This window comes from Sus scrofa, chromosome 8, assembly GCF_054392235.1.
Source record: "Sus scrofa isolate SSC_HxYL_T2T_F1_AM1 chromosome 8, Sscrofa_HxYL_maternal_Yorkshire_Landrace_v2.0, whole genome shotgun sequence".
Taxonomy (NCBI): Eukaryota; Metazoa; Chordata; class Mammalia; order Artiodactyla; family Suidae; genus Sus; species Sus scrofa.
Genome location: NC_139390.1, coordinates 131330818 through 131357499, shown reverse-complemented (window position 1 = coordinate 131357499; position 26682 = coordinate 131330818). Strand labels below are relative to the sequence as shown.

Here is a 26682-nt window from a genome sequence, read left to right as displayed (position 1 = left end):
AAATGATTTATTGCTCCCTGTGAATAAGTGCCAAAAAAAGTTTTCTACTGAAATGTGGTGCCAGTGTTTCCATATAAACACAATTTTACTATATTCGGAGATGTGGAAATTTATTTTTTCCATAGGATTTATAGGCTTTGAGATGGAAAGGGTCCTCATAAAGGCCTCGTGCTGTTTGAAAACTTGAAAATGTTGAGTTTTTATAGTTCAAAAATGTGTGCTATAGAAATGATAGCAGCGATATATAGAGGACATGTAAAGCTTTTTTCTTCTAGGTTACTTGGTATGCTCGGCCAAGATATTGTTTTATATTCTCATTCATTAAACAAATATTTATTGGGCACCAGCTGTGTGTTGTGTGAGGGGCACACATTTATTTCCCTAGTTCTCTGGAATTTCAAGTCAGTTCGGGGAGAGAAGCTCTTTATCTATGAACCTAACACGTAATCAATCATGCTACAGGGGAAACGGTGAAGGTGGAAGAGAATGATGTTTTTAGGGGCATTTTGAAGTTTTCATCAACTAACATAGCATCTTGCTTTTGAATAATCTCAATTGGTATTTACCTGGAATAGAAGGAGAGTATTTAGGGCAAAGAGGTACAGGTTTTAACCATTCATAACATGATTGGGATCCTGGAATTCGTTGTGAAAGGCTGAGTGTTTGGCAGTTTGGGGAGGAATTGTGCCTTTCCCTATAGGTTGGACTGGTTTTCGCAGGTCCATATTGAGGCTTTTTGCTTTTTTCTGTAGGCACTAGATATCTCTGTGTGAGTTTTTAATTTGGACGATGATACGCTCCGTATCTTAGAGAATCTTGTTAGTTCTGCAAATGGTGTGTTAATGTTGGAAAGACCAGAGACAGGGGAGAGAGGACGAGGGCAGTTCCCTGGAGCGGAGAGCTCAAAATGACTGGGAAAGAGAGGCCACAAGTAGAATTGCCAAAAGTTTGTCATCAGTTAGTCTCTGAAAGGGTCTCTTTTTTTGGTTTGTCATGAGAAATGGAAAAGATAATGGTAAGTAAAATTGAATGGTATATTTGACCAAGTTTTAATAAATTAATTTTAAATACAGTTGATAGATTTTTACATTATATATCAAATACAGGAAAAATAAAAAATATACAAGAAGATGAAGACAACTTTTCATTTTTTCGTTTTTATTTTTTGTTGTTGCTTTTTAGCAGTGCAGGTGCAGCATATGGAGGTTCCCAGGCTAGGGGTCAAATCAGAGCTACAGCTGCTGGCCTATACCACAGCCACAGCAATGCTGGATCCAAGTCGAGTCTGTGACCTACACCACAGCTCACAGCAACGCCGGATCCTTAACCCACTGAGCAAGTCCATGGATGGAACTCACATCCTCATGGATACTGGTCGGGTTCGTTTCTGCTGAGCCACAAGGGAACTCTTGAAGATACCTTGGATTACTGCTTACTGTGATAATAATTATTTTCCTCTAAGGCCTCTTCCCTCGCTCCATCTCACATAAGGATTTTAACCATTGTTCTAATTTTAGTATCAGCGTGGTTAATTATCTGACTATTTAGGGAAGATCTGCGTATGCTCAGAGAAGCATGACCTATAAAACTCCTGCCAGTATGGAGTCGAATGTTCTCCGGAGGGAGACAGATAACACATCAAGTAAGAAACTCTGCACACAGTGGCAGGTGGTCCTAGCAGCTACAGGGAAAAGCGAGGCAGGGCACGGGGCCTGGCAACGACGGAAAGTCTGTCCTCTACGGAGGGACCAGGGAGGGCCTCGCAGGCAGCGTGTGAGGAGGGACCCGACCGTGGGAGCAGATGAGCTCTTTGGCTTCCAGGGAAGGGATGTTCAAGTAGAGGGAGCAGCCGGTGCCTAGACTGAGGTGCAAAGCTGTGAGGCCTGTAGGTGAGGGACCCCAGGGGTGGCAGGGAGCCTGGAAGAGGATAGCAGAGGGGAGGGGAGGAAGTCTCAGAGCGAGACGGCGGCCACGTCACTGCCCCAGTGTGGGCCGCTGTGGGGATGTTGGCCATTTTTCTTGAGTTAAACAGGATGTAACATCTGAAGTTGGGAAAGGAGAGCCTGGGCTGTGATGTTGAGGGCAGAGTGTAGTGGGCTAGGGTGGGAGGTGGCGAGGGCACTCGCTCAGCCATCCAGGTAAGAGAGAATATGGTGACTTGGAGCAGAGTGGCGGGGGGCTGGGGGGTGAGGGATGGTCCCACCGAGACCATAGGTGCAGACAGACTGTGTGTGTGGTCCGACAGAGCGCGGTTGAGCATGGAAAAGTGAGCTTTTTCCCCGGGGTAACTGGAAGAATGGATTTAGCAACACCAAGACGGGGAGGGCAAGAATCAGGAGCTTAGTTTTGGGGCATCATTAAGTTGCTGTGTCTGTAAGACATAAAGGTGGAAGTCCCAGGCGGGCAGTTGCCAAGGAAACGACCTTGGACGTCAGAAGGTCAGAGGTGAAGTTTGAGGACGTTTTGATTGTATTTGGAGAGAAAAAATAATGTTAAAACCGGTTTCAAATAACTCATGTAACATCTGTTCCAAATATTTAAACAGGTAATAACATTGAAAAATGAATGAGAGTTTCTGTTGTGGTTTAGTGGCTTAAGAACGTGACCGTCATCAATGAGGATGCAGGTTCAATCCCTGACCTCGCTCAGTGGGTTAAGGATCCGCTATTTCCAGGAGCTGTGGAGTAGGTCACAGACTCAGGTCAGATCTGGTGATGGTGTGGTGTAGGCCGGCAGTTGCAGCTCCAATTTGACCCCTAGCCTGGGAATTTCCATAGGCCAAAAGTATAGCCCTAAAAAAAAAAAAAAAAGAATAAGGGTATGTTGCAATGATTAAAAAATTAGATTGTTTTCATAAAACATATTTCTTTAGTGATCTTTTTGTTTTATTTATCTTAAAATTCTCTTTTAAACATAGTATCATGTTTATAAGTCCAAAATTTGGTGAAGGAAAACCTGAAGAGATGATTTCTCTTTAATTTGGACTCAGCCAGCCTTCCTAAATCCACAGCATGTTACTGGCGTATGTAAACATTATGCTTACTAATTGTTTACCTATGTCCTCATTCTGCTTTCCAGTAATAATTTTTGACAGGGTCACATGGCGAGTGCCAAAGAGCAGAACTCTTAAGAGTGTAGGCTCTGGAACACATCCTGGCATTGCAGTTGATTAGCTGGATGAATGTAGGCAAATTACTTAACCATTCCTCTGCCTTGTTTATTAGTAAACAGGAAACAATGCACCTATAGGATTGTTCAGAGGATTAAAGTGTTAATTCATCTAATGACCTTGGAACAGTGCAGGGCAATATAGCAAGTGTGTTAGCTATAGCTGTTATTATCTGCTGTTGATTAAATGGTTAGTATTTGTCCAGATTTATGGTGGGCATGTTGCATATGTTACTGTGGTACATAATTTTAAGCTATTTTCTGCACAGAATACGTTACACAAAATAACAGCATTAATAGGAAACTAAATTTTAAAAAACTAGTGTGAACTTTGCTATCTCAAATTAATGAGGTGTTTTTCCTTTCTTCCTTAGTCCCTCTCAGACATGTTCATTTTCATATTTAAGATAACTGTCATTTTCCATGTTGTAATATGGTCATAATGATTATACATTTTAATGTACCAGAATTTACTTGGTTATACCTGTATTGATGGATATTTGACTATTATAATTAAAAATAGTGCTATTATATAATACTAGGGATTATGCATATTTTCCAGCAAGTAATTCTCCTGTCTTTCACTTTATTTCACTTATTTCCTGAGGTTATATTCCTAAAAGTAGAATTACTGGGAAAAGGAATGTATGCTTTGGAAACATTTTGCTAACTTTCTTTCAGATCTGTGCAATAAATCCTATTAATGATGAATAATCAATATTGATAATATTTTTAATTTTGTTGATTTAGTGGTTATTGATAAATTGATACTAAAATATTAGAAATGATATTTTTGCTAATTTGAGGGGACATTGTGATAAAGAACATGGGTGCTGGAGTTAGGCTGTCTGGATATAAACCCCAGAATCACCCCTAACTAGGTGACTGATCTTGGGAAGGTTGCTTACCGGTCCTAAGCGCAGGCTTTGCTGGGCTGCAAACTGTGAGTGATGCCATAGCCCACCTCATGTGACATTTTTATTAGATTATTATTATTATGCTCAATTTTTTTCTTTGCTTTTGGCTACCAGTATGAACATTTATGTCAAACAGATTTGAAATTTGTTTACATTTTATTTTTGTGTGTGCGTGGATATGTGGATTATTATTTTTTTCTTTTTGGAGAACTTAGCCTATTTTATGCTAAACAGTGACACTCTTCATAGAATATAGTATATATGTACATTTTATCTGGTATTTTGGCATTGTATAGTTTTTTTGGTCTATTTATTTTCTTTCACGTCAGTTTTATTTTAAAAGTGTGTGTGTCATTACAACCCCCTTCTCATATATCTGATAAATAGTTTCGATTTATGCTACTACTTATAAAATTTGAACTGTTGGTATGTAACTCTCCATTCTGTTTGGAACTTGTAAGATGTGAAATAGGATCTAAATCAGACTTCCTGAATTGATGACCATTATTCTTCACCATTGCTTTTCAATAGCTCAAGTTATTTTTCTATAGAAATAAAAAAGACATGAAATGATTCTTAATGAAAATCTATCTATTGCATTGTTTTCTAGAATTTATCTTCTAGAAAGTGAATTTTACAGAAGTTGGTCATATAGAAGGCATTCTTATCAAGGAAAATAAAGGGATCCCGGCTCATTCCTTTCTTAAAGTCTTTAAGGTGAAAGAGAAAGGCGCACAGAACTTTGCTTCTCCATGTGTCTGTCATAAAGATAGTAATTTCACACCTCTAAAGTCCATTGAGAATTACTGGTTAGTACAGCAGCTTAATTCTGAGAAGAACATACCACAAAATTCCTAGAAAATTAGTTTTTAGGCACAGAAATTTTCAAATACTGAGTGTCATTTTCCTTTCATGGTTTCAGACTTTTCCCCTTTTCATTCTTTGAGTAGTTGAGATTCTGGCTCTACAGTTTCTTCAATTTGCGGCCTTTGGCATATAGCCTCAAGGCCTCCGCTTCTGTTCCTGCCTCTGCAGAATGGAAATCCTGTCTCCCTTGTAGGCAGGGCTCATCAGGAGCCATATACTATTGCTGCATTCAGCTGGTAGCATTCTGATTGATTGGTGCCTGTGTCTGGCTGGTTGCTAAATACTGCAAAACTTTCTTTTGCTTCTTGGGGATGAGAGAGAGAGAGAGAGAGAGTATCTGCTCTATGCTCCGAGGTTATGGGGTGCAGATGGGAGGTAGATGCACCGCAAGAGAAGGTGTAGGGGACATCTGAAAAACCTTTTTGGATGCCTCCACTCTATGTGTCTTCCCACCACTTTCCTGGGGAGCTTCTCTTACTTGGAAGGAGTGTGTTGAAAGCCTCAAATGCTCTGAGGTGGGGAAGACTGGAAAGCCCAGCTGTAGGTAGGTCGTTCCGAACTCGTTTCACAGGAGACTCACCAGGGGAACTTAAAAAATTGTCAGAAACTCTACATTGGTGCCAGGCACTACTTTTTAGATTGCTCTTTTAAAGCTCTTCTCTTAACCTAGATTTAAGGACAAGTACTCGGGATTATTTTTCTGTAATGAAAACAGTACGGCTCTTTGTCCTCAATCTTTTATTACTTTATTAAAGCCTCCTTGACAGATGCCCCTGTAGCAGTTCCTTACAGTGACTTTGTCTTGTGCTTTTATCTATAGTCTTTCTACTTTATTTTATTCGTTAATTTATTATTATTATTTTTGCTTTTTAGGGCCGTACCTATGGCATATGGAATTTCCCAGGCTAGGGATCAAATCAGAGCCACAGCTGCCAGCCTGTACCACAGCCACAGCAATGCCATTTCTGAGCTGCATCTGTGACCTACACCACAGCCCATGGCAGTGCCGGATCCTTAACCCGCTCAAGGAGGCCAGGGATCCAACTGCATCCTTATGGATCCTAGTCAGATTCATTTCTGCTGTGCCACAACGGGAACTCCTATAGTCTTGCTATTTTAGTTTAGCCTTCTAGATCTCCTCATTGATTCAGCAAACAATAATGCTCCTAGCCAGTATTTATAACACTGCTAATTTTGTGCCTGACACTGCTATAAGTACTTTATTTAACTCATTTATTTTCCATAAGATAGGTGCTAGTATCACCCCCTTTTTACACTTGAGGAAACTGAGGCACAAAGAGGCTAAAAACCTTACTCAGCGTTATACAGCTAATAAGAGACAGAGCTGGACCTCATTGGTAGGGTCTAAGCTTTTAGCTTCCAGTCTGCATTGTCTCTGGTTGAGCACCTGCTATATGCCAGGGACTTGCTGGGGTGCTGAGATTAACACAGTGAACAGAATAGAAACAAAATTCTACTCATGATGGGACGTACAGTCTAGTGGAAGTTCTACGGGTGCTCCTGATTTTTAGTCAAGATGTTGTGTCTCAGAAAATGCTCTACCACTAAGCTGTTCCCTCACCCTTTGTAATTATACTTTTGAATAATTGAAAATGTATGGTATCTTGCTTTAAGAAAGGGTTTATTAGTCTACACTGATTTGGGGTGGGAAGTGAATAAGTGAATATTTATAGCAAAACGTCCCACAGTCTCAGGACTGCTACTTTGCTCTTACAGGGTTAGCCTTGGGCCAGAGGGCACAATTTTATGGTTAGAATGTGCTCAGTCCTCTCAGTGTGAAGGGGCCTAACATATGCCCCCCCTCTTGTTTTTCCTAACTGGAAAAACCCTAATACATATCCAGACCTTTATTAATCCTCACTCACCTTGGCGACTCCTCTTTGTGGCATCTCGTTCTCTGGGCACCGTTAAATGTTAAGGGTGGTTAATGAACTAAACTAATTTGAGCCAGAATAATGGCTGATAATAGCTAAAGGAGCTCCGATGCCAGTTGCATCTTAGCAGGAGTTTCCACGTGAGCTCCAAAGAAAGAACTGTGTGGGAATCTGGGGCACTGGGGTGCAGCCAATGGAGGTATTTTTAGCCCAGAGGCCCTTTCATCACCCCCTCCAGTCACACCACTTAAACAGCTGCTTACTCTGTGTGTGTAAACAAGTTCTTCTCCCTCCTCCCCAAGGACCTAGATTTGAGACTCTTATTCAGTCGCTCACAAATAGAGCATTGCTTAGTGACCTTTTTCTCTAATCTGGATGCTCTTGAGATGTTCAAGTACATGCTGACAGAGATTCTATGGGAATATGTAAGTATCTGCTTCATGGGGAGAAACAGATCTTTTAACAAGGAGCTCACGCTGTACTGCACATTTGGACCCCGTTGGTAGCACCTTAATGGTGGCACAGAATTCAGCTAATGACACTTTGGTTTTTGAAAGGCTGGCTTGAAAGCATTGTATTCCATCATAGTTAAAGGAGTGCTTTCCTGCCACCAGGATCAGTTCCTGAAAGATCTATGTCATTGTGAATTTTTATTCACTGCTGCCCCTTCAGTTTGCTCAGGATGAGTGAGTAGCTGAACAAGCTGAAATTGCCTGGATTTATTATTGATCTTTGCTGCAAAACTGAGCTCCTTGAAGCCTAGGAAGCCTGTCTTTCTTGTTGAGAGTATTATTCCACTTCTTCCTCCATGAGGCCCATTGAAATCTGCATTATACAACTGGTGAAAAAAGGAGTAAGGGAAGCAAGAAGCATTTTATTAGGGTGCTGGACCTTGACTGTGTGAGGCAGGATTTTAACTCAGGTGGTCAGATTCAAAAGTTGATGCTTTAACTTCACCCAAAACAAAACAAAACAAAACACCCCAAAATATTAAGTGAATTAAAAATTCATTGTACTTCATCCACAAAAAACTCTTGGTTTACTTGGAGAACTTTACCAAGCTCATGACTTGTGAACAGTTTACTATCCTTGTAACCTGATTGCTGGTCTGCCTTTCCAGTGGGACTGTAACCCCTCCAGGGCAGGGAGAGGGCTTTGTTTATTGTTTATTCCCAGGGCTATGCAGAGTGTTCCATGAAAAAGTGTTTCACATTACTTAATGCCTTGTTATGTTTAAAACATATTTTTCTCATAAAGATACAGTAATGAGTTGCATCAACAACAGAAACCTTTTCTTTGAGTATTTGAAAGACCTCAGAACTTTTAAGAAGGATGCTAACTTATTCTCAAAGGGCGTTTGTACCTAGGATTCTTAATTCAGACTCAGGTCCTAAACAAAATCAGAAATAAAAATATGTTTTCGGTTCTTTTAGATGTTAATGTCACATAGGTACCTAAACTAGTGTGTCCTCAAACTTCATGAATTAAAAGAGGTACATTTAAACTATTAGAAAAAAAGATCCTGATTCAGTCTACTTTTAGCACCAACTTTATCCAAATACCATAGGTTGCTAAAATTGGAGATTTTGGAAATATGGTATTTATAATAATTAGGAATAATGAGTTCTAAGAGAGATCATTAGAGCTCACAATATACTTTAAGTCTTACCAGCTGTGACAGGGCACGCCATTGCTATTCCTCAGATTTTGCCTAGAAGCTTTAAAAGAATCTGTTTATAAACTGGAACCAATACTTAAGTGTCACTGGATTAACACTTCAGAATTTCATGTTTACACGTATATTTCACAACTCTCTTTAATATGCTTTTAAAGCTGGCTGAGACTTATTTATGTGTTACCCAGCTATGCTGGGTTCCATAATCTATAGCTACTTTCTTTTGAAATTAAATTTACTGCCACAGAAAATTGTGGCGAAAATAAAGCCAAAAGGTGTTGCAACCTACTAATTGAAAACATGTATTCTGTAACTAGTAAGCATTAGTAAGCACTTATGAGGTAAGTTTTATTTAGCGTTTTTGAAGTTAAACGCTAACAAAAAATTCATAATAAAAAATACTAGCAAAATGTTCTCAAATAATTTTAGGTAGAATATATACATTTATATATGACAACATAAACATTGTTTTACACTGAATACAAATGTAAATTCAATTCTCAAACAGAATTCGTGCAAAAGAGTGGTTTGGTGTAAGAATGTTGAAAGTGGTTCCTGCCTAGAAAGGTCTTAAATCAAAATTAATAAGAGTTCAGTGAAACAGTTGAACACATAAACTATTAAAGTCAATTCTATAAAACTTGGAAGTCCCTAATATTTGCTAGGCATTGTGCTAGGCAATATAGGTATGAATAAGATGTAAGTGCTAAATTGTATGGACTTAGTTATCAGTGTAATAAGAACAAGATTCATAAATGTTTTCTTCTTGTGGCCTGGGTGCAACGACGTGCTGGCAGCCGGTTTAAAAAATAAACCCATGGGACCTAATCAAACTGAAAAGCTTTTGTACCGCAAAGGAAACCAAAAAGAAACCAAAAAGACAACTTACAGAATGGGAGAAAATAGTTTCAAATGATGCAACGGACAAGGGCTTAATCTCTAGAATATATAAGCAATTTATACAACCCAACAGCAAAAAAAACAATCAATCAATGGAAAAATGGGCAAAAGACCTGAATAGACATTTCTCCAAAGAAGATATACAGATGGCCAGCAAACACATGAAAAAATGCTCAACATCGCTGATTATAAGAGAAATGCAAATCAAAACTACCATGAGATACCACCTCACACCAGGCAGAATGGCCATCATTAATAAGTCCACAAATAACAAGTGCTGGAGGGGCTGTGGAGAAAAGGGAACCCTCCTGCACTGTTGGTGGGAATGTAAACTGGTACAGCCACTATGGAGAACAGTTTGGAGATACCTTAGAAATCTATACATAGAATTACCATATGACCCCGCAATCCCACTCTTGGGCATCTATCCGGACAAAACTCTACGTAAAAGAGACACATGCACCCGCATGTTCATTGCAGCACTATTCACAATAGCCAGGACATGGAAACAACCCAAATGTCCATCAACAGATGATTGGATTCGGAAGATGTGGTATATATACACAATGGAATACTACTCAGCCATAAAAAAGAATGACATAATGCCATTTGCAGCAACATGGATGGAGCTAGAGAATCTCATCCTGAGTGAAATGAGCCAGAAAGACAAAGACAGATACCATATGATATCACTTATAACTGGAATCTAATATCCAGCACAAATGAACATCTCCTCAGAAAAGAAAATCATGGACTTGGAGAAGAGACTTGTGGCTGCCTGATGGGAGGGGAAGGGAGTGGGAGGGATCGGGAGCTTGGGCTTATCAGACACAACTTAGAATAGATGTACAAGGAGATCCTGCTGAATAGCATTGAGAACTTTGTCTAGATACTCATGTTGCAACAGAAGAAAGGGTGGGGGAAAAAATGTAATTGTAATGTATACATGTAAGGATAACTTGATCCCCTTGCTGTACAGTGGGAAACAAAAAATCGGGTCGCTTTTGGCAAAGTCATGCTGCATACATCTTATTTAGGTGGTAGATGAGTGACTCTTGCTCCCTCCCCAGTTAGTGAAACAATGTGTGCTGGTACCGAGCTCTCTGGTAGCATTTATTTTATTGTGTGGCAGTTGCTTATCTGTCTGATTTATTTTTTCACTGGACTGTGAGCTTCTAGAAAGCAGAGACCAGTCTTTTGTTGATACAGTTCAGAGCTTCTCAGCACATCAAGCATATTTAACTATGATAGGAGAGATGGGTAATTGGAAAGGGAGAAACTGGAAAAGAGAGAAGAAAGAAAAAGAAGGAAGATGGACAAGGTAGAAAAGAAAGAGACAAGGAAATTTTGAGAGAAAATAGGAGATGCCTAGCAACCTCTTTTTTCCCTGTCGTCTTCAAATGATATTATTAGCTGTGACCTTCTGTCCCCGGACCCTGGGGAGGGCAAAATAGCAGCGGTGTTGCAGCCAGTGTTGGGCTGAGGCAAGTCTCTAAGGCTTGCTGCAACTTCATTGCTGTGGGCTTAATGCCTAGAGGACCAAACTATTGTATTCTAGGAATGCACTCCAAGCCAGGCAGACGGGGGACTGTCCCCACTTGGTCTCCTGAACAGCAGTTTAGCCTCTCCAGCTGCTTGTCCAGGGCAAAGGATACCAAGACGTTTTAGTGCCATACTGATCAGTCCAACGTTCTTTCCACAGCACGGCGATGATTTTCCTCTCAGCTTTGAGTGATGACTGCATTTGAGCGGGAAATGATATTCTTAAAATGGGATCCTTGGATACAGTCATACTTTGGCCTTCCAGTTCAAAAGCATTGATGTCAACCCCCCCCCCCCCAAGTTCCTGTCGTGGCTCAGGGGTTAATGAATCTGACTAGGAACCATGAGGTTGCGGGTTCGATCCCTGCCCTTGCTTAGAGGGTTAAGGGTCCGGCATTGCCGTGAGCTGTGGTGTGGGTCGCAGATGCGGCTCGGATCCCGCATTGCTGTGGCTGTGATGTAGGCTGGCGGCTACAGCTCCGATTGGACCCCTAGCCTGGGAACCTCCATATGCCGCGAGAGAGGCCCAAGAAATGGCAAAAAGACAAAAAACAAAACAAAACAAAAAAAACCAAAAAACAAACCCTGGTGTTTTCAAGTTAGTATTTGGTATCAGCACTTGGCAAACATTTCCGTAGGCAGCCTCTTTGCTACACTGTAAGCATTCACATTTCAAGGTTCTTTGAAATGCTTAGTTGAAATATTTTGAAATCACTTCTTACTGAGGTTGTGATGCCCTTTCGCAGCTTACATCCTCAACTGACCTCATGGAAGAGCAGCTTAACGTTTCAGTGTGACAAAGCGACTTCTCAAAATTTTGATTAAAAATAGAGTGAAGCGGGCAAAGGGGAGGGGTCCTTTGCTGTTGATGGGTTGGTGGGAGAACTGACTTGATGGAATGGCTTTGCTTCCCTTCTCTTCCATGCATCCCTCCTGAGGGCCTGCCAGGTTCCATGGTGGACATGTTTGAGCCATGGGAAGGACTTGGGGACAAAGCTGATCTTTAGATCTTTGCTTTGGGGAGTTCTACCCACACTTTGGGGAACCAGTGTCCGGAAAGTGACTTTAAGAGACAGCTAGCAGAGGTGAAGGGAATTGTCATAGTTTATGAAGAAAACTGAGATGACATGCTGGGAGCCCTTTACTGCATACACAGTCCAACCACAACACAGCGGCAGATGGCTGACTCTACATTTATTTCCCAGGCAACACTCTGCCTGAGAGAGGGAGTAGAGAAGAGGTTAGATGAACCTACATGAGGAGCCTGTAGATGGAATAGTTTATCTTCGAGTTCCTTTAGTTGTTAGAGTTCATCTCATCTGGTATTTAATTTTCTTTCAGAAGTGTGTTGAAATAAAATCAAATGTATATTAAGCTACTAAGTCAAGTATTTAACACTTTAAGTCATTTCTGTTTGGATTTTGAAGCATTAAGTTAAAAGTCATTAATTAGCCTGGTCAGTGCCTGATACTTTCCCATCCATCTGTTTAGGAGGGAGGTAAAGAAACCTTCCTCCTCATAACATTTTGCTTCCATGGGCTCCCCAGTTAATAAGGTACCCCCCTTTTTTGGGCTGGTATTCAGCTCTGTGGGAGCGCCTATGATCTGGTGATTGTTCTGTGTCTGATTTCTTTAGTGGATCTGGGGCATGTGAACAGAGAAGATAGCTTAATCACCTGTGAAACTTTAAAATTTTAACCAAGGCAAGATGAATGCCCATGTGCAGACACCAATGTAGTGCATCCATGAGATGTTAGGGCTAATCTTTAAAAAAATTTTTTTTAAATTGAAATACAGTTGATTTACAGTTGTGTTTCAGGTGCACAACGAAGTGATTCAGTTAGACACACACAATGTACTTGTTCAGATTATTTTCCATTATAGGTTGTTACAAGATACTGAGCATAGTTCCCTGTGCTATACAGTAGGTCTTTGTTGTTTATCTGCTTTATCTATAGTAGTGTGTATCTGTTAATCCCAAACTCCTGATTTGTCATCCTTCTTGCCCTTTGGTAACCATAAATTTGTTTCTATATCTGAGTCTATTTCCGTTTTGTAAATAAGTTCATTTGTATCTTTTTTCTCAGATTCTCTGTGTAAGTGATATTATATTTGTCTTTCTCCATCTATGTTGCTGCAAATGGCATTATTTCATTCTTGTGTGCCTAAGTAATATTCCATTGTGTGTGTATATGTATGTATGTGTATACACACACAGAGCACATTTTTATCCATTCATCTGTTGACGGGTGGAATTTAGGTTGCTTCCATATATTGGCTGTTGTAAATAGTACTGCTATAAACATTGGGGAGCATGTATCTTTTTGACTTAAAGTTTTCTCTGGATATGTGTCCAGGAGTGGGGTTGCACGATTGTGTGGAAACCCTACTCTTAGCTTTTTATGGAGCCTCCATACTTTTCTCCAAAGTGGATGCCCCTGTTTACACCCCCACCAACAGTATAGGAGGGCTCCTTTTTTCCACACCGTCTCTATGGCATTTGTAGACTTTTTAATGATGGCTGTTCTGGCCAGTGTGAGGTGATACTTCATTATAATTTTGATTTGCATTTCTCTTGTTATTGAGCATCTTTTTATTGGCCATCTGTATGTCTTCTTTGCAGAAATGTCTCCGTAGGTCTTATATCCATTTTTTGGTTGGGTTGTTTGATTTTTTGATATTAAGCTGTAAGATAGCTTTTGGAAGTTAATCTGTGGGTCATAACATTTGCAAAAATTTTCTCCCATATTGTAGGTTGTCTTTTTGTTTATGGTTTCCTTTGCTTTTAAGTTTAAGTAGGTCCCATTACTTTTTTTTTTTTTTTTTTTTTTTTTTTTTTTTATCTTTTTGCCTTTTCTAGGGCTGCTCCTGCAGCATATGGAGGTTCCCAGGCTAAGGGTCTAATCGGAGCTGTAGCCGCCAGCCTACACAGAGCCACAGCAACGCAGGATCCAAGCTGTGTCTGCAACCTACACCACAGCTCACGGGAACACTGGATGCTTAACTCACTGAGCAAGGCGAGGGATTGAACCCACAACCTAATGGTTCCTAGTCAGATTCGTTAACCACTGGGCCACGGTGGGAACTCCTAGTTTTTGTTTTTAATTCCATTACTCTAGGAGATGGATCTAAAAAATATTGCTGTGATTTATGTCAAAGAGTTTTCTGCCTATGTTTTCTTCTAGGAGTTTTATAGTATCTGGTTTTACATTTTGATCTTTAATCTGTTTTATTTTTGTAGATGGTATTAGAGAATGTTCTCATTTCATTCTTTAATATGTAGTTTTCCAGTGCCCTTACTGAAGAGCTTGCCTTTTCTTTATGGTATATTCTTGTCTCCTTTGTTGATTAATTGATCATAAGTGCATGGATTCATTTCTGCACTTTTTCTCCTGTTCCATTGATTTATATGTCTGTTTTTTTTTTTTTTTTGTGATAGTAACAGTGTTTTGACCACTGAAGCTTTGTAGTATAGTTTAAAGTCAGAGATCCTGATTCCTTCAGCTCTGTTGTTCTTCCTTAAAGTTGTTTTGGGTCTTTGGAGTCTTTTGTGTTTCCAAACAGATTTTTAAAAATTTCTTATTATGGTTGAATTACAGCAGCATGCCAGTTTCTGTTACAGAGCAGAGTGACCCAGTTACACGTGTACATGCATTCTCCTCCCCACATTGTCCTCCATCATGTTCTATCAAAAGTGGCTATAGTTCCCTGTGCTATATACAGTAAGATCTCATTGCTTATCCACTCCAAATGGCAATTGTTTGCTTCTACCAACCCCAAACTCCCAGGCCATCCCGCTCCAGCCCCCTCCCCCTTGGCTACCACAAGTCCTCCATGTCCATGAGTTTGTTTCTTTTCTATAGATAGGTTCATTTGTGCCGTGTATTAGATATCATATATAAGTGATATCATATGGTATTGGTCTTTCTCTTTCTGACTTCCTTTAGTATGAGAGTCTCTAGTTCCGTCTATGTTGCTGCAAATGGCATTATTTTGTTCTTTTTTATGGATGAGTAGTATTCCATTGTATATATGTACCACATCATCTTTGTCCTCTCCTCTGTTGATGGACATTTAGGTTATTTCCATGACTTGTCTATTGTGAATAGTGCTGCAGTGAACATACGGGTGCAGGTATCTTTTTCACTGAAAGTTTTGTCCAGATGTATGTCCAGAAGTGGGATTGCTGGATAATATGGTAGTTCTAAATTTAGTTTTCTGAGGTACCTCCATACTGTTTTCCATAGTGATTGTACCAATTTACATTGCCATCAACAGTGTAGGAGCATTCTCTTTTCTCCACATTCTCTCCAGCATTTGTTTGTCGATTGATTAATGATAGCTGTTGTGACTGGTGTGAGGTGGTACCTTACTGTAGTTTTGATGTACACTTCTCTAATAGTGGTGCTGAGCATTTTTTCATGTACCTGTTGGTCATCCATGTGTTTTCTTTGGGGAAATGTATATTCAGGTCTTCTGCCCATTTTTCAATTGGGTTGTTTGGTTTTTTTTTTGTTGTTGTTGAGTTTTTTGTTGGTTGTTGAGTCCTATGAGTTGTTTTTATAGTTTGGAGATTAAGTCTTTGTTGATTGCATTGTTTGAAACTATTTTCTCCCATTCCATAGGTTGTCTTTTCTTTTTCCTTTTTTTTTTTTTTAAATGGTTTCCTTTGCAAAAGCTTGCAAGTTTGATTAGGTCCCATTGCTTTATTTTTTTCTTTATTTCTATTGCCTTGGGAGATTGAACTAAGAAAACATTTGTACATTTAATGTTAGAATGTTTTGCCTGTGTTATCTCTAGGAGTTTTATAGTGTCTTACTAGGTTTAAGTCTTTAAGCCATTTTCAGTTTATTTTTGTGCATGGTGCGAAGGTATGTTCCAGTTTGATTGATTTACATGCAGCTGTCCAGTTTGCCCAGCACCACTTGCTGAAGAGAATGACTTCTTTCCATTTTATATTCTTGCCTCTTTTATAAAAGATTAATTGACCATAGGTGTCTGGGTTTTTTTTCTGGGTTCTCTATTCTGTTCCATTGGTCTGTATGTCTACTTATGCACCAGTACCACACTGTTTTGATTACTGTAGCTTTATAATATTGTCTGAAGCCTGGGAGAGTTATGCCTCCTGCTTGTTTGTTTTTATTTTTTTGTTTGTTTTTTTCCTCTCATGATGCTTTGGTAGTTCTGGGTCTTTTGTGGTTCCATATAAAATTTGGGATTATTTTTTCCAGTTCTGTGAAAGATCTCATGGGTAATTTGATGGGGATTGCATTGAATCTGTAGATGGCTTTGAGTACTATGGTCTTCTAAACAATATTAATTATTCCAATCCAGGAGTGTGGAATATCTTTCCATTTCTTTGAATCCTCTTTAATTTCTTTGATGGTTATTTAGTTATCAGCATATAAGACTTTCACCTCCTTGGTCAGGGTTATTCTTAGGTATTTAATATTGGTGTGATTTTAAAAGGTATTTTTATATTCCTTTCTAATATTTCATTGTTAGTATACAGAAACACAAACAATTTCTGAATGTCAGTCTTGTATCCTGCTACTTTGCTGAATTCACTGATCAAATAATTTTTTGTGTGAATTCATTAGGGTTTTATGTATACAGTATCATGTCATCTGTATAGAGTAACAATTTTACCTCTTCCAATTTGGGTACCTTTTATTTCTTCTGTTTTTCCTATTGCTGTGGCTAGGACTTCCAATTCTGTGTTGAATAAAAGGTGAGATTGGGCGTCCTTGTCTTGTTCCAGATTATAGTGGGAAGGCTTTCAGCTTTTCTCTGTTGAGTATTATATTGGCTGTGAGTTTGTCATGGATGGATTTTGTTATGTAAAGCTATGTTCTCTCTATACCCACTATGATAAGAGTTTTTATTGTGAATGGATTTTGGATTTTGTCAAATGCTCTTTCTATTGATGTGAACACATGGTTTTTGACTTTTCACTTGTTAATGTGGTATATGACATTGATTGATTTCTGTATGTTGAACCATCCTTGTGAACTTGGTATATATCCCACTTAGTCATGGTTTGTGATATTTTTTATATGTTGTATTAGGTAGGCTAAAGTTTGTGGAGAGTTTTTACATTGGTATTCATCAAAGCTATTGATTGACCTATAATTTTCTGTTTCAGTAGTATCTTTTTCTGGTTTTGGTATTAGGGTGATGGTGATTTGATAGAATGTCTCTGTGAATGTTCCTTTTCCTTCAACCTTTTGGAAGATTTTAACAGGACTAAGTATAAGTTCTTCTTTGAATATTTGTAGAATTCACCTGTGAAACCATCTGGTCCTGAACTTTTTTGTTTGTAGGGAGTGTTGTTATTACATAGTCAATTTCATTTCTAGTGATTGTTCTGTTAAGTTGATCTATTTCTTCTTAATTCAGTTTTGGTGGGCTGTATGTCTCTAGAAAGTTAGCCGTTTCTTCTAGGTTGTCAAATTTGTTGGCCTATAATTGTTCATAGTATTCTTATGATTTTTTTGTATTTCTGCAATATTCTTTGAGATTTATCCCTTTTCATTCTTATTTTGTTTGAGTTCTTTCTCTCTTCTTCTTCTTGAATCTAACCAGAGTTTTGTTAATTTTCTTTACCCTTTCAAAGAACCAGTTCTTGGTTTTATTGATTTTTTTTTTTTTTTTTTTTTTTTTTTTTGCTGTTTCTTGGGCCGCTCCTGCGGCATATGGAGGTTCCCAGGCTAGGGGTCACATCGGAGCTGTAGCCACCGGCCTACCCCAGAGCCAAAGCAACGCAGGATCCGAGCCACGTCTGCAACCTACACCACAGCTCATGGCAACGCCGGATCGTTAACCCACTGAGCAAGGGCAGGGACCGAACCCGCAACCTCCTGGTTCCTAGTCGGATTCGTTAACCACTGCGCCACGACGGGAACTCTGGTTTTATTGATTTTTTTAATTTATTTTTTGAATTTCTATTTTATTGATTTCCTTCCTTCTGATGACTTTAGGTTTTGTTTGTTCTTCTCTTTCTAATTCTTTAAGGTGGTAGGTTAAGTTGCTAATTGGAGATTTTTCTTCTTAGGAAGGCCTGTATTGCTATGAACTTCCTTTAAGAACTACTTTTGTGGCATCCAATGTGTTTTTGAATGGTTGTGTTTTCATTATCATTTGTCTCAAGGTATTTTCTAATTTCCCTTTTATTTTCTCATTGATCCATTGGTTTTTTAGGTAGCATGTTGTTTCATCACCATGTTGTCAGTTTTTTCTCATTTCTTTTCCTGTGGTGATTTCTAGTTCCATGCCATTGTGGTCAGAGAAGATACTTGAAATAATTTCTATACTCCTAAATTTGTTGAGGTTAGTTTTGTTCCCCATTATGTGGTCAGTCCTTGATTATGTTCCATGTGCACTTATGAAGAATGTATATTCTGATTTTTTTGGATGTAATGTCCTGAAAATGTTGCTTAAGTCTAGCTTTTCTATTGTGTCCTTTAGGATCTCTGTTGCCTTATTTATTTTGTGTCTAGAGGATGTGTCCATTGATGTGAGTGGGGAGTCAAAGTCTCCTACGATTACTATATTCCCATCAAATTCTCCTTTTATGTCTTAGTATTTGTTGTATTTGGCAGCTCCTATATCAGTGTCATATATATTGATGAGTGTAGTATCCTCTTCTTGAATTGATCCTTTTATCATTCCTCCTCTTTCTTTTTTTTTTTTTTTTTTTTTTTTTTTGTCTTTTTGCTATTTCTTTGGGCCGCTCCCGTGGCATATGGAGGTTCCCAGGCTAGGGGTCGAATCGGAGCTGTAGCCACTGGCCTACACCAGAGCCACAGCAACGCAGGATCCGAGCCGTGTCTGCAACCTACACCACAGCTCACGGCAACGCCGGATCGTTAACCCACTGAGCAAGGGCAGGGACCGAACCCGAAACCTCATGGTTCCTAGTCGGATTCGTTAACCACTGCGCCATGACGGGAACTCCATCCTCCTCTTTCTTTATAGCATTCATTTTAAAGTGTGTTTTGTCTGATATGAGTGTTGCAACTCCCACCTGCCTGTCTTTTCCGTTTGCATGCAACATCTTTTTCCATCCCCTCACTTGGAATTTATATGTGTCCTTTGCCCTAAGATGAGTCTCTTGTAGCCAGCACACTGTAGGCTATTTTTTTTTTTTTTTTTCATTCAGACTGCCACTCTGTCTCTTGATTGGAAGATTCATTGAACTGACATTTAAGGTGATTATTGATAAATACGTGTTGATTTTTTAAACCTTGTTTTCCAGTTGATTCTGTCTCTCCTTTTTTCCTTTATTTTTTTGGTAGGGTCATTTCCTTTTAGTTGATGCTTGTGTCCTCTTCTTCTTAGTTTATGTGAATGTATTGTTTGGTTTTGATTATGGTTGCCCTTTTTGCCAAGTATGTTCACCCCTTCCTATATCTGCTTGCTTTAGTGTGATAGTCGTATAGGCTCAAAAACATTCTTAAAAAAAGTCAAGATTTTTTTACTTGCCTTCCTCATATTTTTAGATTTTTATGTCCTTCTTTAACATCCTCATGCTTATTCTTTTGTGGTTCCTTGTGTTTATTGTAGCTTTTACAATGGGAGTTTTTTTTTTTTCCTTTAAAATCTGTATACTGGCTTATTTAAGTAATTACTTATCAATTGTGATTTCCTCCATCCTGTATCTTCTGACTTCTTTCCTATTTAGAGGAACCCTGTCATTATTTCTTTTAGAATGGTTTAGTATTGATGTACTCTTTTAATTTTTGTTTGTTGAAGAAATTATTTCTCCTCCTGTTTTGTTTTATTATTTGTTCTTTTTGCTTTTTAGGGCCACACCCAAGGCATATGGAGTTCCCAGGCTAGGGGTCTAATCGGAGCTACAGCTGCCAGCCTATGTCACAGCCACAACAACGCCAGATCCTAGCTGTGCCTGTGAGCTACACTACAGTTCACGACAACAGTGGATCCTTAACTCACTGAACGAGGTCAGGGATCAAACCCGCAACCTCATGGCTCCTAGTCAGATTTGTTTCCACTGCACCATGTTGGGAACTCCACCTCCTCCTATTTTAAATGATATTCTTGCTGGGTAGAGTATTCTCGGCTGCAGATATTTTCCTTTTAGAATTTCGACTATGTCTTGCCACTCTCTTCTGACCGGTCGTGTTTCTGTAGAGAAATCAGCAGAGAGCCTTATGTGGTTCCCTTATAATTAACTTTTTTTTTTTTTCTCTTGCTGTCTTTGGGTTCAGTTTGGGGCCCTCTGTGCTTCCAATATCTTGATAGCTGTTTCCTTTAGATTTGGAACATTCTCAGCCATAATTTCTTCAAATATATTTTCAATCCCCTTTTCTTTTTCTTCTCCTTCTGGAATCCCTATTATGTGTAGATTGGCCCACTTTATAATATCTCATGGATCTCTTATACTGCATTCATGTTTTTTCATATTCTTTTCTGTCTGCTGTACTGAGTGGGTGATTTCCATTATCCTGTCTTCCAAGTCACCAGTTTGTTCCTTTGCGTTATTTATTCTGCTCTTCATTGCCTTTAACTCAGCTTACATCTCTGCAAATAAATTTTGTAATTTTTCTTGGCCCCTCTTTGTTTTCTAGTTCCTTTCTAAAGTAATCGGCATTGCTGTTCATATCTGCTCTTCATTTCTTCATATTTGCTTGTAATTCCTTCAGTGTTTTCACTACCTCCTTTTTAAACTCATTGTCAGACTGTAGTAGTCTGTTTCATTGTTGGCTCCTTCAGGTGAATTCTCCTGTTCTTTTAACTGGGAAGGGTTCCTGAGCTTCTTCATTTTGCTTATATTTTTTCTTATTCTACGAGTTTAGGTAAAACAACTACTGTAGTCTTGGAGGGCTGTTTATATGCGAAAGCACCCCTGGATATTTTGTGAGGGCTTTTTTTTTTTTCTTTTGGTGTGAGGGCTGCCTTTGGTTTGGGTGCTTGCTATCTCTTTCCTCAGTTTGTGTAGGCTCTTATCCTTATGCTGGTGCTGCCAGGGAGATGAGGCAGTGTATGGAGCTCTTAGGCAGTGCCTGTTTGCTGAGCCCTTGAGAGTAGCAGTGACCTGTGGGGAGGTGGCACAGGCTACTCCTGTTTGCAGGGCCGTGGGATGTGGCAGTGACCCTCAGGAAGGTGTAGGTGGTGCCCACAGAGTTTGGCAATGGTTCCCAGGAGAGTGAGAGCAACAATGGATGGTGCTTGGTTGCAGTGCTCTCCTCTGCTCTGATTCTTGATGTGACTGGGGCTGTGAGTGGTGCCTGTTCATGAACCCTAGTCAGGACAGTCCACACCCACCTCTGGTGTCTTAGATGGCTGTGGTGGTTTACCCATCCTGCCTGTAGCCTACACAGGAGTCTGCCCTGCCGCCCTTAGCCTCTGCAAGAGATGCCCTGCTGCTGAGATCCTGAGCATGTGCAGAGAAAGATATTTCTATGGTGGTCTGCCCCTCCTCCTCTCACCTTCCTAACAATGGTGCCTTGCTTCTCCTGAAGGCACAGGCCTCCTCCAGTTTCCTTCAGCTGTGGTGCTCTACTCCCTAGTCCATAGTACACTGCTCCCTAGCTCCTGAGGCTTTCTCCACACAGTCAACCCTAGTCCTCTCCCCCAGTTGACCTCTGGAACCTGATTCTCAGCACCCAGCCCCTGCTCAATCACTTCAAGCTATGTTGTCCAGGGTGATTTGCTGAGGGTTTGTGTAGCTCTCTCTGTGCTTTGCCCTCCTTAACCTGGTTGCTGCACTTTTCTCCAAAACTTTGAGTTCCCTCCATCTCAGCTCATCTTCCTGTCACTTAGGTGGCCTCCCAGGGTCAGGAATGTTGGTCCTGTCTTGATTCCTTTTTCTTTTTCTTCTTTCTTTCTCTTTATTTTTCTTTTCCACCCAGTTATGTGGGGAGTTTCTTGCACTTTTTGAATGTTTAAGGTTTTCTGTCAGTGTTCAGTAGATGTTCTGTTCTGATCGTTCTATATGTAGTTTTTTTTGTTTTTTTGCTGTGTTTGTAGGAGAAGGTGAGCACTGCATCATACTTCTCCACTGTCTTGATCTTGCTTTCCATATAAACGTTAAAATTACTTTAGTTCTGTGAAAAATGCCATTGGCAATTTGATAGGAATTGCATTGAATCTGTAGATTGCCTTGGATAGTAATGTCAGTGTAACAATATTGATTCTTCCAGTGCTTTTTCTTATTTTTCCACCTGTTTTGTGCTGTCTTCAATTTATTTTGTCAGTGTCTTTTAGTTTTTGGAGCACAGGTCTTTGCCTCCTTTGGTAGGCTTTTTCCTAGGTATTTAATTATTTTTGATGCTGTGGTAAGTGGGATTATTTCCTTAATTTCTCTTTCTGATCTTTAATTGTTAGTGTGTAGAAACACCACAGATTTGTGTCTTAATTTTGTATCCTGTTACTTTATCATATTATCATATTCATTGATGAATTGTAATAATAGTTTTCTGGTGGTGTATTTAGGATTTTTTTTTTTTTTTTTTTGTCTTTTTAGGGTAGCACCCATGGCATATGGAGGTTCCCAGGCTAGGAGTTTAATCGGAGCTGTAGCTGCCAGCCTGTGCCGCAGCAATGCCAGATCTGAGCTGCCTCTGTGACCTATACCACAGCTCATGGCAACGCCAGATCCTTAACCCACTGAGCGAGGCCAGGGATCAGAACCCACAACCTTAGAGTTCCTAGTCAGATTCATTTCTGCTGCGCTACAACGGGAACTCTGTATTTAGAATTTTCTATGTATAGTGTCATGTCGTCTGCAAACAGTGGCAGTTTTACTTCTTTTCCAGTTTGGATTCCTTTTATTTCCTTTTCTTCTCTTTCTGTGGCTATGACTTCCAAAACCATACTGGATCAAAGTGATGAGAGTGGACATCATTATCTTGTTCCTGATCTTAGATAAAGTACATTCAGCTTTTCACCATTGAGTATTATGGTAGCTGTAGGTTGTCCTGTATGGCTTTATTATATTGAGGCGTGTTTCCTCTATGCCCACTTTCTGAAGAGTTTTTACTATAAGTAGCTGTGGAATTATCATAAATGGGTGTTGAATTTTATCAAAATATTTTTCTGCATCTATTGAGACACCCATATGGTTTTTATTATTCAATTTGTAATTGTGGTGTATCACATTGATTTGCAGGTATTCAAAAATCCTTGCATCTCTGGGATAAATCTCGGTTGATGATGTGGCTGATCTCAGTTGTTGGAGTCAGTTTGCTAGTATTTGTTGAAGATTTTTGCATCTTTGTTCATCAGTGATACTGGCTTGTGATTTCCTTTTTTTGTGATATTTTTGTCCAGTTGTGGTATCATGATGATGGTGGCCTCATTGAATGAGTTTGAAAGTATTCCTTTCTCTGCAATTTTTTGGAGTAGTTTGAGAAGGATAGGAGTTAACTCTTACGTAAATAATTTGGTAGAATTCACTTATGAAGCCATCTAGTCCTAGACTTTTAGTCTTTTGGGAGTTTCAAAGTTACTGCTTTAATTTCAGTACTGGTAATTGGTCTGTTCATATTTTCTATTTCTTCCTGGTTCTGTCTTAGGAGACTGTACTTTTCTAAGAATTTGGTCATTTCTTCTAAGTTGTCCATTTTATTGGCCTATAGTTGTTCGTAACAATCTCTTACGATCTTTTATATTCCTGTGTTGTCAGTTGTAGCTTTTCCTTTTTCATTTATGATTTTATTGATTTGGGCCCCCTCTCTTTTTTTCTTGATGAGTCAGGCTAAAGGTTACCAATTTTGTTTATCTTTTTAAAGAACCAGCTATTAGTTTTACTGATCTTTTTTATTTCTGGTGTTTTTTATTTATTACTGCTCAGATCTTTGATTCTTTCTATGTGCTTTGGGTTTTGTTCTCTAGTTGCTTTAGGTAGAAGGATAAGTTGTTGGTAGTAACTGCCGTAGACTTAGCATTTGTGTTAATAAATATTGGGGAGTAAATCAGAGCAGCCACTATAATAGATAAAACTATAGCACCTATGTACAAACCACAAAGTGCTTTGCTGAATGTGGAAACAGAATGGATTTCATTACACATCAATGAAAATAATTTTTAAGAAAGTAAAAACAAAGCTCATAAATAAACATTATATTTATAAATAAATGCTACGAAAATGACATTTTTTTCTGATTTTTTTTTTTTAATTTTGGATTCAGGCACATGATGAGATTTTCTTTTTAATTCCATGCTTTTGCAATTAAGGATACTTTCCCCCTTTACGCCATTGGTTACTGGGAAAGGATCTAAAGGTTTATTTTTATGTGTCAAAATGTTTTTAAAATTTTGAACTTCATTAAAAGGATAGAAAAGTCATATTTTCTTTGATAGTCTCGAGAGATAAATGAATTGACAGAACGGTATGGAATGTAGAACTTAGATTTTTGAAATTACATTGTGAAGCGTAAATGAAACATTTATAGAAATCTTACATGAGATTTTGGCTGCAGTCTCCTGGTGGTAGTTTATAGCTTGTGAAGAATGTTAAGGTTAAATAAAGGCTGAAAGCATATTGCAGATGTTACTCTTCTGCCAAGTGCAGTCATTTGTGCACCTGCTACACTAGAGTTTTATTATGTGGATAAAAGCTCACTAGGGGCCAGACTGCTTCCAGATTTACTTCCTGCTTACTTTCTTCTTTTTTCCACTGTGCTCTTCTGTGTCCTCTCTCTGGTTGGTTGGTTTGGTCCATTTTGGTAGGGGAAGTTGTTCTTGTGAATTCTGTATTTTCTTGTAATATAAAAAATATTCCTATTAAAAGTTTTTCTTCTGTTCAATTAATGTTACTGTTATTAAGGTGATTATAAAAGGAACCTGGTAAATGCATTCTTTGGGTAATTCCAATGAAGGAGAGTATCTGGAAAGTTCTGTTCAATAATAAAAATGAAAACAGTTGCATGAATGCTACCCTGTCTCCTGTCAGAAGTCTCTATTAGTAATTTTGGGAAAAAATTTATTCTGCCCACCCACAAGGGAAGGCAAATACATACTTATTAAATTGTTGAAACTGAAATTAATAGTTTTATATTCATCTTAGAGATTTCAGTGAAAAATCTTATGTTACTGAGAGTAACAACATTCCCCATAAAATGTAAGAGTTAAAATACAATACTTTTGATATGACTTGTTAAACAAATGTAAGTTCTTCTTTTTTTTCTTGCTTTTTAGGGCCGCACCTGTGGTATATGGACGTTCCCAGGTTAGGGGTCAAGTCTGAGCTGCAGCTGCCAGCCTACACCACAGCCACAGTTGCTCAGGATCCAAGACACATCTGTGACCTACACCACAGCTCACAGCAACCCCAGATCCTTGAACTCACTGAGTGGGGCCAGGGATCGAATGCCCATCCTAATAGATACTAGGGAGCTTTGTTTCTACTGAGCCACAATGGGAACTCCCAAATGTAATTTCTTAAACTAAAATAATTTGTATGGTTAAAATATGCAGCATGTCACCACTTTCAAATGATATAAGAATAAGCCCCACATATCAAGTTCTAAAAAATATCTATGGGTTTTTAAGGAAATAATTTTCCTGGTATGAAATATAATTTGGCTTCTTAAATGAACACTGTTCTTAAAATGGCATTGTATTGAATCAGTATTCTCTTTACCCGATTCCTAATTCCCTGCTGTGCTTCTCTGGTTGAGTTGGTTGAGACTTGAGTAGCAAAATCACCTACCTCCTTTTGTAGGGTAAGGGCTTTCAGTGCTGGTTCCTCGCCCTTGACATTAGACAGTGTGATTGTGTTAAGTCCTTATTGCCCTTTGGAAATGTAAATAATTCTTTCAAAGTAAACTTTACATGAAGGACAAAACTCTTAAACACAGTATTTATGTTTCCGTGCTGCATTCAAATGATGGCCTCTCAGTCACTCATTCAAAAAAATCAGTGTATATATGTGAAATACCTATAGCTTGCTTGGTACCAGGTTGGGCACTAGAACAGACAAAATTGTTTGATTCTTGGAGCGTGTATATTCTTTAAATCCTATTAACTGGTGCCTTCATATAAAATTAACTTTTTTCTATTCATTCCCCCAGTAATTTTGTTCTTTTTATGGCAGCCATAAGAGCTTAGCTGCTTAGCAGTATTCAAATATATCTGTCTATACTGTAATGTGAAGAGTTTTAAAGTATTCTCTCATGCAGTTTTTGTGTTTAAAACAAAAAAGACACAAGTTTCTAGATAAAATGAACAGGATGAGTGTACAAGTTACCACCGAGACGGTTCAGTGTTACAGAGAGATGACTGGTATGTGAGTCAAAAGATGTGTCATCACTTAGTTCCATGAATTGGTGACTCACTCTGCTGCTCCTTTTCTCATAGAATTAACTCGTAACACAGAGAGATATGCCTGCCGTATCAGCTTCATGTCAGGTGAACATATTTTAAGGTCTTCTGAAACATTGCTTTAAGTGTTTTATTACTAAATGTGAACATACAAGGTGGATTTGTGGTTTTCAGTAATTCAAATTCAAAATGATGTTAAATTAGGCATAACTTTTAATCAACTGGATTAATGGTTGAAGCATGGTGAGATTTTGATACTTACTTCACACTAAGAGCCACCGAAGTAAGGCCAGCATGAAGTGATATACATGGTTGGACGAGAGCCTGTTTTATTTGGACAGGAAGTGGAGGTGTGATTTTATTTGGACAAGAATCATACATGATAAGAAATCGGAGTATTTCCAAGGACAGAATTATGTTCTGCAAAAAG

At 38.9% G+C, this 26682-nt stretch overlaps 1 protein-coding gene and 1 long non-coding RNA gene across 21 annotated transcripts in view; both read left to right on the top strand.

The window, feature by feature from the left end:
- BMPR1B (bone morphogenetic protein receptor type 1B) overlaps positions 1 to 26682 on the top strand; it is a 500524-nt gene that overhangs the window by 136106 nt on the left and 337736 nt on the right. For 2 of the 20 annotated variants that reach the window (XM_084970862.1, XM_084970850.1), the window contains exon 1: positions 7174 to 7272. The gene's annotated coding sequence lies outside the window, so the exon portion shown is untranslated. 20 annotated transcript variants of the gene reach the window in all.
- Positions 1 to 26682, top strand: part of LOC146401051 (uncharacterized) — a 120986-nt gene that overhangs the window by 81297 nt on the left and 13007 nt on the right. The window lies entirely within an intron of this gene.